The 12,373-nt window shown below is 33.7% G+C and overlaps 1 pseudogene; it reads left to right on the top strand.

Moving 5' to 3' along the window:
* Window positions 1-9,008: 9,008 nt before the first annotated feature.
* LOC123818648 lies at window positions 9,009-9,536 on the top strand (annotated as a pseudogene).
* The last annotated feature ends 2,837 nt before the right edge of the window (window positions 9,537-12,373 follow it).

Raw genomic sequence — 12,373 nt, forward strand, 5'->3', positions numbered from 1 at the left:
TTAATCTTAGGTCTTAAACACATCACACTCTAAGCTCCAACTATGCTGAACAATTTTCATTCCTTTCCTGTAATATATCTCTATTCTGGGCAAGTAAGTACTTGCCTATAAGACTTCTTAGCTATGTCCCTCACTCTTAATTTTAATTTCTCTAGAAGTCTTTTCTAAATTTCCATTTCTTTCCTCTATAAACCTTACCATCAGCTCTAGCAAATCAGTTATTTTGCTGAGTGGGAATTGACTGCTTTTTAGACTATTAGCGATTTGGGAGAATGTCCACCTGTCATTTCCCACTATGTGGTGGGGTTTTTTATGAATTCATCAAAATTTGCTTGGCCTTTTTATATGTCAACTAAATATTTTATCACAACATTTCAGGTAAATGATCTGACATATTTTATAAATCCCAGTGTGGCTGTGTTTATTCATGCTAGCATTTTAGTCAACATGCCCACAAACATTCACTTCCATGATGTGAGAGAAGATGACATAGGTATCATCAAAGTGAATCACAACTGCAGAGAGTAAATGATTGCTTTTCTGCAGTTAAAAAGTTATATCCAAAACATACATTACTTATCCTTCACAGTGAGATTTAATACACATTTTGATGCAACATTTCAAATGGATTAAAGTGGAACAGTCTCCCTTAAGTATGGGATTTAGCCTTGAAAATCCTGACGCGATAAACTCACTTCATTATATGTGAACACATACTTATTGCATAATCACTAATTCTCTGGTTAAAAAAAAAAAAAGAAATGAAAACATTCTAAAATACCCATCTGAGAATCCACCGCATTAAATCTAAATACAGGGTCTGGCACAACTAATGCCCCTTTTTCATCACAAAATCTTTTATTACAAAATAATAAGCTTATAATTCCATGACATGGCAATATCACACTGAAGCGCAAAATATGACATTTTAGGTGAAATGTTTGAATTAATGCAATTAGTCATTATACCCAGATTATTACCCTACTGACCACACTCAAGCAGGCCTTACTCCTGCCATATTTGTCAATGTGTTGTCATGTAGGTTGTTGCTTCTTATATTGCTTTATATTTTGAGCCAATGTGTGAAGAGCTATTTTATATTACCATTCTACTGTGTGTTGCTTTAAATTTGATTTTATAACCTTAATACTTTAGGTTAAGTATACCAACATATCTAAAAATAGAAAAGGGTTTCTTCTTTCAGAACTTTAGAAAAAATTATTGGAAATAGGTGGTCTTTCTGATGAAATACAGCATTTCTATAGAAAGTAATGTTGTCCAGCACTGTTCCAAATGCCTTGTTGGGAACTGCCCTGCCTGGCATCAGAAGCTGTAACCCCCGCCAAAGCTAAGGCTGAGGGAATGACCTTGGACCATAAGCCACCAAGGAGACAAAAGCTTATCTCCCTGGCAGGAGTGCTGCTTCTGCTCCTTTTACTTCACCCTGCCTGGCCCCCAATGCTTGGCCAGTTAGCCAATGATGGGTAAGATTCCCCAAGAGGGGAACGATCTGAGACAGGTACAATCACGTGGGAGGCCCCCAAGGAAGGACTTTGGGGGCTACAGCAAAAGGGGGTGATGGACCCCTGCCCCTTGGCTTTGAGAAAACCTGAGTCCTCATTATTTGCGAGAAAATCTCCTAATCTCTTGACTGCCTTACTTCCCTTGCTCCACCTAAGCCTGAAACAATGACAGGGTGGTGCAGCCCTGTGCTGGAAAGGGTGGGTTCCCTGGGCAATCTGGCTGAAGAAAGAATATGTAAAATCCTGTGAAACCTGCTTTGTTTAGAATGCTCTCAATTAAATGATAAGGGTCCAAGCAAGAAGTAAGTTTGTTCCTCAAAATTTTACAGCTCTTTAGCTATCTGACCCTGACTCAAAATAGGCCCTCAGAGTTCTTTGTTATCTATTGTTTGATCCTTACTTCCTGGCAATGATTAATGAGCTTTACCTGAATTCCTGTGTAAATGAACCCAATAAAATCCTGCTTGGGTGGGAGAATGGGGCGCTTTCCACTAGAGAGAGTGGCCATTCCGTCCCTATTTCCCCACAGGACCTGGTTGTCTGTGTGTATGTTTTTCTCGTGTTTCAACGAGCCATCCGCAGCATTCCACAGTCACTGCAGGCCAGTGGTCATGTCAATGTCTTTCTTTTTTCTTCTTTAAAGTTAGAATTTGAGTGTTTAAGTGCCTAGTAGGTATGCACAGTATAACCAGACTTTATGAAATATATAAAAATATCTATCTCTTAATTTGGTATTGTATTACTTATTTGACACATTTTAACATGTAGCAAACCTTGACAAAATGCATGGAAACACAAATGCAGCAGGAGAAAAACACAGACATATTTTTGTTTGAATGATATAAAACATTAATTTTTTTTCACCTGAATATAAACCCACAAGGAAAACCCCCTGAAATAGGACGAATCTATCCCCAACCTTCATAACCAGCTCTGTGCTTAAAAACGATTAGTCAGTAACTTGAAACTGCTCATTGTTTCCACAGCATTAACTTACTTTAATATAATGCTGCGTATCTATTTTTATTATGCTATTATTACTAATTTCATTTATATTATTCAATGCATGCTAATTGCTAGTCATTATGATATTAATTTAATATATACGGCATCCTCTTCTGGCATTGTCATCACTCCTAAAGATAAGTCTATGTGCTTAGTGCCAATGATGTTGACGACACAATTACGAAAATACATGGAATAATAGATACACAAACATTTTTCTCTGTATCATAGATCATGATGTTTTATATGCAAGTTTTTGGAAAGTTATGGATATACTTATTAATTAAAAATTCAGAATGCTTCAAACAAGTTTAAAACAATTTATACATTTACTAACTGATTTAAATATGTTTTCATCAAAAAGAGCATGCATATTTGTAAAAACATAGCTATTAAAATGGTTTTACATTTTTAATTCACATTTTAAATATTTCAAGATTTCCCATTCCCAAATTTCCTTTTTGTAACCAATAATGTTGTAACAATATGGGCAGCAGAAGTTAGTGATACAGAGAATGACTCCCTGAGGAAAACAAGATTCAATTTCATGCATGAATGTTTATTTAAAAACTAAGTTATTAAACAAGGATAGGTTTTTAAAGATAGTTCACATGTTAAAAAATAACTCAGAGGAAAAAGTAAAATGAAAGGCCGTGTCTTCCCCTTACTCAGGTGTTAGAGACATGAATTAATCCCTTTGCCAAGATAATTTTAATTAATGAAATCCTAAATATCCAAAGGATATAGACCCAGAATATCATTGTCTTTTTATTATTTTCTTAATATTATAGTTAAGTTTTGATATTTTTATTTGCATAAGGGTTGGTTTGCATTATTTTGTTGCTGGATGAGTTGGCTAGCTTTGTACTTTGAAATGGTTTAATTACTTATACTTTTCTGTTTACTGCAGTCACCATCACTCTGAACAAGCCCCCTCATAGTTCCTATCGATACCACACAATTTTTCTTCTAATGATTATCCACTTTTACATGTGTTAACTAAATCCTTGCTTATGTATCCTTTTTAAAACATATGTAGTTTTATTTTATGTACAGCAATGGAAAAAGTAAGTTTACAGTTGTGAGTATGAGAAACACCATTTATTCTTGTATTATTATTTACCTACTATTGAATTATTTGGCATTATTATTGACCGACTTTTGCCCACCCCTGTGTATTTTTAATTTGTGTAAATATTTTATGTAAAATATTAGTCTGTTTCTTACTTTTACATTAAGCATCATAGATTTAGGACATATCCAAGTAGCTGTATGTATGTTTACTTCATTAATTTATGTTTTGTTGGGTTTTTAATTTAATCTTTATTGCATTTCTTTCATGACCATTTAGTCCCCTTATATGTCCTCCCCTCAGCAATCACCACACTGTTGTCCATGTCCATGAGTTCGTTTTCCTTTCTGCTCGATCCCTACACCCTTAACCTCCCCTTCCTACTAGCTGTCATCTATTTTCCATCTACGAGTCTGTCTCCATTTTCCTTGTTAGTTCAGTTTATTCATTTGATTTCACTTATGAGTGAAATCATATGGTATTTGTCTTCCTGGGGCTTATATTATGAATCTTTGTACACATTTATTTATGAACTTTATATTAGTTTCTCTGAGGATATATACACAGAATTTTATAAAACAATAGAAATGAATTTTCACTAACCATCAGATCTTTTTCTAACACTTTGATTACCCTCTCCATTTCCTCTCAAGTATATTTGAAAATGTTACCCACATATTTGCCCACCTGGGACTTATTTTAATGTAATTTAGATACTAATTACCATCATTAGGACCTGGCAAACATCAACACAGTATTAAATAGGTCTCTCAATTTATTTATGACTTTCTTTGACAAAAATTATTGAAATTTTACAAATTTCTTTAAAAATGCCAGGGGCATTCAGTAGTAGATCATTGATACTTTCTATATTTTACTGCATTTGCAAATAACTTTACTTGCTATTGTATTGCCCAGTTTGTTACTGTTGCTAAAGCGAGATCCAACTGGCAAATTGGTACTTCCTGCAGCTGAATTTTTCTGGAGCAGACACTTAGTGGGGAGATTCAAGATGTTTGCTCAGCATCAATACCTATGAGAGAAGAGGATGAAAGCAGAACTGGGCAGGGGAAGAAGTAAAAATACAGCGCAGGCCCTCGATAGCCTTAGCCAGCTAGGAGGGACCTGTGAGGTCAGTGTGCCCTTGGGAGTTTTCAGAGAAGGGTCAAACACTCAGACTTTGGACCCTGCTTTCCTCAGTCAGTAAAGTTGGACTGTCCTGGGAAAAAAGAGATTCTGTACATGTTTTCAAGCTCAAGACTTAAAACATAAATAGTACTTTTTGAAAAAGTCTTTCTGGGAGTCCTGAGCAACCATACAGGGTTGTCAAAAGTAGGTTTACAGTAGTAAGTACATGAAACACAGAGTCAATTCTTGTACTATTATTTATTTTCCATGTGAACAACTGTAAACCTATGTCTTCCCACCCTTATAACAGATATCCAACAACCCCCCGAGTTCACGATGCTGGAAATTCCATATTTAGGCCTTCTGATAGGAAGTGGAGGAAATTATCCTCCTCTTTTATTATCCTCCAGCTTTCCTCCATGTCTTCGACATTCTAGACAGGCGAGGCGGGAAATCTCAGACCCCCCAGAGCAGTCCATCTGCCGGCTGAGTAGCAGTGAATGCCTTTACTCAATACCAAGTGGAGCAAAGTAATTTCACAGCTTACCACTGCTCAAATCTGCTCATGAAATGTTGCATATCCTGAAATGGTTGCTCCAAGCCTCTACATTTGGGAATAATTTGTGTAACAATGTACATGTAGAGTATATCCACTATATCAAACACATACACACAAAAATCACATTTTCTGTTGCTCTACAGAACGTTTCACTGAAAGTACCACCTGCTCAATTTTAAATCAGGTGTAAAGTTATTGTGCACATATTTCCAGGTATTTTTTCATGTACGTATGTATGAGTTTCCTGCTAATTATTGCCAAGCACAAGTTCAATTGAGTTTATATCAAGAGAACCATTTGCAGCTCTGGAATGTCATGTAAGGTATAAGAATGTTACATACAATTAAGATGATTAAAAGTACGAAGTTTGTTACCAGCGTTTGAAAAAATTAGGGCTAATTAAAATTTTATATTTAAATGTATTACTACTTATTATAGCATTCAAATGGTTCACAGAAAGCTAATTAAAATATTGAAGAATGCTATGAAAAATAAATACTATATTTATTCTGCATGGTTCTAGAATGCACAGACTTGTACCAAAAACAGGCATAGTAATGATTGTTGTAACAAATGAAGCTCCAGCCAAATGCAACAAGTGGCTTTGGGACATAGGACTTTTCTGACCCAAAACAAAACAAAACTAAATGAAACAAACAAACAAAAAACTTTATCTAGAATGATAGCGTTGTTACAGTGAGTTTCTAGAGTTGTCTAATCTAACATTACTGTCTGGGTAATTTGAACAGTTAATCTTCAGTATTATTATATTATACGTGGGCTCAACAGAGATGTGATTCAGCACTGTGTGTGAGCAGTGACACCACAGTGTAGCAGAAATGGAAAACTTTCTCTACTGTGTCTGCAGTTCCCTTTTTCAGAACTAAATAACTGAATACCATATAGAGGCTGTCACCAATCTGTTCACTTTGAATAAAAGCAAAAAAAAAGTCATTTGTGTCCTTGTATGTATGGATGCCCTCACTTTGTGTACATGTGAAAAAGTCTGACTGTATCCTTCACTAATGTAGCTTGGCATATGCCTTGGATGAATATGAACCAACTTGCCATACACTGGAACCCGTGAAATTATGCACTCTCAGTTGCTGTAAATGATCAGGATTCTAAGCTCTCTTGACGAGAATCAGGTTGGAAAGGAAACTAGAAAACAGGTAAGACACTGTGAGTGCTTCTGTTTTAAGGATCTGACGCGTTTTCTGTGCTTGGACTTTGAGATGATATGAATCATATGAGGCCTCCTTTCTTATCAAACAACAATGAAACAGGTAGAAGAAACATGTTCACATTCTTTAAGAATTCTTTGTACGTGATTGTCCATTCACTAATTTCCCATTTCCATTTCCTCATTTCCTATTCTAGTTTCTGGGAAAGTCATATAGATGTTTGCTTATGTAGCTTGATATATGAGCAAATGGTAGAGATAAGTTGGTGCTTATAAAACTGTCATATAAGTGTGCTTTTATATATACTAACAAATTCTTCATTTACCAACCAAATAAAATTACAAAGAAAAATTATGTTTATGAAAATAGCTCATTCCTGTGATGACAATGTATTCAAATAGTAATATCATGCTCCTAATTGAAATATTAACAATAATTTCTATCCAATATTAAATCTAGACCTGTATTGCTATTCTCTCTTTCTTTATTTTCTTTTTCTGTCCCTCCCACTCAAATATGGGAAGTTGACACTCCTGAATAACAAATGGTAAAACACTCAATGAGCTGGTGTTTTTCTCTATAACTTCTTTTAACACTGTATTTGAAACACTTGCAACCCATGCATAGATGAACAATTTTTTTGCATAATGTCACAAGTTTGTTGTAACTCAAATTCAATATGAAGTGAAATTACTCCAGTTAACATTAGATTTATAAGAAGCATGAGATTTATTTAAGGAATAATTACAAATAGAGCTTCTTATTATTATAATTTTACAGTGTCTCAAAAAAGATCTCACACAAAATGTGCAAATTATTATAGGGCAATCTGTAAATCTGCTTTATGGATTAAGAAACAGAGACAAAAATTTCTCATTGAATTTTCTATGGTCACATATTTGGCCATAGGTTTTTAAGAAGTTAAAACCTATTCATACTTATGTCAGTGCCTACAGTACACTTACTTATTCATTTATCCAATTAATTTTTATTGGGTAACTACTTTGTGCTAGGTCTAATAGAGTCAAACTTAATAAATTCATTAATTTGTTTTCTTATTACCTTAGCTTTTTTGATATTATCTTTCACAAGGGGTTTGTAAGGGTTAAATAAGTATCATATCACTAGGTGTAAAATGCCTGTTAAAGTACCTGACATATAATGAAAAATACACACACACACACACATACAGTTGTGTGTGAGATTGTATGATTGGGTAGTTTAAAAATTAGATAAATAGAGGAAGAGAAAGTTATTTATTATTCTTAAAATTTTCAATTAAATTTTCACCATACAATGAAAACATATACCATAGACTTCAAAGAAACCTTCACTCACAGAAGACTTCATGGAAGATTTGTTTTTTTATGCAATTAAAAAAAAAACAGGCAAATTTTTTCTTGGTAGACACAATGCTTAAGGAAATGCACAAAATTTATTATGAACTTAGGCTTCATATCATAATTTAGTCAGTATAGTCGAATAAAAATAATGACTAAGTTAATCCATCTTTTTTCAATCATATATACAAGGTAGCTAGTTAAGAGTAAGGATTCAGTTCACTATTATTACCTTTATAAGTCACAAACTTTTGTCAATATTTATACTTAAATTTTGCAGACTTAATTCTGTTATAATTAACATTACAGATGGGAGGTATTTTCTATAAATACAGTGTTTCTAGATTTTCTGTGAGTTTCCTGTTAAATTATAAAAGAAAATATAAAATTGATAATTAGCCCCCCCCCATTTTATTGGACTCTAATGAGTTTTCCTTATTTGTCAAGACATACTCATGAATTATTTATATTCTCAAATGAAAAGTATGATGTAGAAAAATAAGCAGTTAAACAAACATAGTTGGAATGAAACTGATCTCATAACTAAGGATGTAATTTAGAACATTCACTGCAATTTCCTTTTTTTAAACAATAAGAAAAAAAAGCAGTGAATCAGCTCTGTTTTGTTATGTTCCTTCCAAATCTTTTTTTCCCTATATTTTTTGTCTGTCAGGCTATTTTTGACTTTTCTTGATTTTCACCCTAATTCTTTCCAACTGTTTGAGAACTGGAATAATTTTGGTAGTGTGTTTCATTTCTTGTATGATTTTTGCAGAGCAAACTTGTTGGAACACTGGCAAACTTGCCTGTCTGCTAACACTGAAAACTGTCACCTAAAATTGACATCCAGACAAGATTTTATGAGTGCTCTTAGCAAGAGAAAATACAAAAAAAAATGTATGCATAATAATATGATAAATTTCTCAAAAATAATTCCTAAATAATTCCTGAATTTCAGACATTTTATTTAGGATATTTTTTCCTGTCAAAAACAGCTATTTAATAATTCACTTTGAATGACAATTATACTTGAGCTTGATTCTAAAATAACACTCCAAGTGCTGTGGCATCTGGTGATATGAGTTCTTTTGAAAACAACCGACAATGAGCTTTTTTAGGCTTTTGGCCAGAAGGTGAAGGTGCAACTCTCTTCCATCTTCCTGAATCCCGGTTCATCCAACACTGGCCACCTCTACCATGCTGCCAAAGCTCTAGCCCAACAAAATCAGACTCATATATCTGAGGTGCAACAGCGGGGAAGTCGGTGCCACATCGGCCCTGGCCCCCAAGATTGGCTCCCTGGGCCAGTCTCCAAAAAACGTTTGATGGTGACATCGCCAAAGCAACCAATGATTGGGAGGGTCTGAGGATGTCAGTGAAACTGACCATTCAACATAGACAGGCCCAGATCGACGTAGTGCCTCCTGCCTCCACCCTCGCTGATCATCAACACCCTGAAAGAACCATCACGAGACAGAAAAGCAAAAACAAACAAACAAAAAACATCTCCCCCAAGAAAACATCAAACCCAGTGGAAATATCACTTTTGATGACATCGTCAACATTACCTGACAGAAGCAGCACCAACCTTCAGCTAGAGAACTCTCTGGAACCATTAGACATCCTGGAGACTGCCCAGTCTGTGGGCTGCAATGTTGATGGCCGCCTCCCACGTGACACCATGCATGACACCCACCTGGTGCAGTGGAATGTCCAGCTAGTTAAAAACTACGAGGAAAATATTTCAATGGAAGATTATTTGACAAACAAACAAACAAAAACAAAACAAAACAAAAACACACCCCAAAAATGATGAGAGCATAAAAGGGGAAAAAAAACCACTAAAATTTTACTCTAGGGGGATGTGAGATGGTAAGTGACTTTCCTAGAATTGTACATTCTATCGTATGTATATACTAACACTGTATAGGTAATATATGATTGTACAATTATTGAATAAGTGAATTATTAATATGCCATATGCTGAAAGGGGGATAAAATGTTTATTTTTCAAAATCCTAAAAAGGTAATAAACTCCAGATGAATAAAGCTTTAATAATCACATCAGAATCAGTTCTTCTTTCAATTTTTATAATCAGGAATCATGCTTATTAATATTCATGTGAATTTGACACAAATATGTTCCTTCTAGTTTTTGTTTTATTTTCTAATGTGCTATAATCTATGTATACATATATGCATATATAATTTTCAATCTCAAATATAGGAAATGAGGTCAGCCAGTTAATAGTGGATGTGTTGGATCATTGCGAGGATCATTGACTTTTACTCTAGGTTTTATGGAATTTCTGGCTGCTCTTTTGAGGATTTATTTGTGCAATGGTAAGGCAAAAGGGTAAGCAGAGCCATAGAAGGTGAAATCAGTAATCCAGGTGAGAAATAACATCTTTGACTATGATGTTAGCAATGAACGTGATAAAAGGTATGTATGTTCTAAATATATTTTGTCAATAGAGCCAATAAAATTTTCTGATGGGTTAAGCCAAAATGTGAAAGTAATTTCAAAGATAATTCCTATGCCACTACTAGGTTGTTTGGGGGAGTGGAGGGGTGGGGAATAGAGACAATTATACTTGAACAACAATAAAAAAATAAGTAAATAAGCAGTTGAGGAATCCTGAACTATATACCACCCACGAGGCCCACATTTTCCTAATTTATGACATCAACCGTATTAAGAACTAAATTATTTCATTGAAACCACAATCAAGTTTCCATTTTATATTAACAACAAGAATTTCTGGGTTGCTTTTCTATGCACTTGAAAAAAAAAAAACCTAAGAGAAAAACATTTTCAGAAAAGAAGTCATATTATCTTAAAGACTAAGAGATCTTCAGAGTGTTCACCTGTTTATGCCTGGTTGATCTGAATTTTTACATTAAGAAAGGACTAAGTAGACAATGATGTGAAAGGGAATAGCTCAAAATTCATACTTTTTTGGTGAAGTGTGAGTTACACTTTGATATTTTAAAAAATTGTCTTTATGCCAATGCTATTTTTAAAAAGCCAAGTCGATATGCTTGACACATTTCAAAAAGTATTTTGTAAAATAAAACTTATTTTCTACTATGGATTGATATGAAGCCAAATAAATTCACTTACATTTTTAGGTATGAAATCCAATATTCAGTATTTGAAGATGTTCTCTGTGTGTGTGTGGTATGTTTGTGTGTGGCTACTGATATGGCTACTGTTTATTTTCAGGGCACCTAAGTTTTGTAAAACATTATTTGGCAGGAAGCACATGAATGAGAACATGCAAAGACAATTTAATAGTTATATTTTACATTTATGTTAATTTTATGTTCCTTTAAGATATTTTAGTAGATTGTATAAATTATTCAAAAAGATGTAATCTAGCACTTGCATTTTTAAAATAGTAAGCCAATAAAATGCCCCATTTCTTTATAAAGAAAATATCTAAAATCCTTTTTCTTTTTAACCTTCCAAAATTAGTCATTCAACTATATTTTTCAGTGAAGCTATATATTATACATCAAGGCTTATCGAACAAAATGAGAAGATCTTAGCATTTAGAAAAGCAGAAAAGATATTTTAGGTGTTGATGTAATAAAAATAAGAGTGTATTTCACTTATTCTAAGTAAGTTATGTTTGGAATATTTTCTCAAATGCAGATAAATATATAAGCACAGCTCTAGAAGAAAAGAACATATTTTCTTCCAGTATAACAGTAGTCTAGCCATTACAATAATATATATTGGGATAAAATGCTGAGTTGTCTATTTATTTATTTATTTATTTATTTATTTTTAAGTTTATTGTTAAATTACATTGACATTCAATATTATTTTACATTATTTTTGGGTATATAGTGTAGTAGTTAGACAGTCATGTACTGTACATAATGGTCCCCTGATATTCCCAGAACCCACCTGGTACTATACATAGTTATTGCAATATTCTTGACTATATTCCCTGTTTTGTACTTTGACATCCTTGTGATTACCCACCTACCCACTGTCAAGAAACACAGTCTGGTCTTTATATTGTCTTACCTTAAAAAATGACACACTGTGTCATAGAAATGTACTTTGGAAATCTATATAACCTATTAACCAATGTCACCCCCAAAATTTAATAAAACTTTTTAGGAATACACACACAAAATGATACAATAGTACTTAGCTCTCCGTGTTAAGAAAAGTAACTGGAATAAAGCAATTGTATTTAAAGTGTCTCTCAAAATATTTGGTATTTCCAGCACCATTCTTTTACTTTTGTGGACAGGAATCATTTTATTAATGTGTGTTTAACCCTATAACTATAAAACAAATTTTCCTCCAGTAGCTATTTGTTATATTAATAAATATTGAATTTATACAACATGTAAAGCAAGGAAATTCTATCAGAAAACAGAGATTGTAATCCACACAGTTCTATGTCCAACCGTGGTTTATAGCCATGGTGAAACTATACTGATAGAAATGTCACCAAGACACAGTGTATTATAAATTGAGAATCAATCATATTAACCAGAGATGGCACCACTATTTAGATGAATAAGAGAGCCTAGTGCAT

Source organism: Phyllostomus hastatus, unplaced genomic scaffold, assembly GCF_019186645.2.
Source record: "Phyllostomus hastatus isolate PE091 unplaced genomic scaffold, TTU_PhHast_1.1 phas_contig_29, whole genome shotgun sequence".
Taxonomy (NCBI): domain Eukaryota; kingdom Metazoa; phylum Chordata; class Mammalia; order Chiroptera; family Phyllostomidae; genus Phyllostomus; species Phyllostomus hastatus.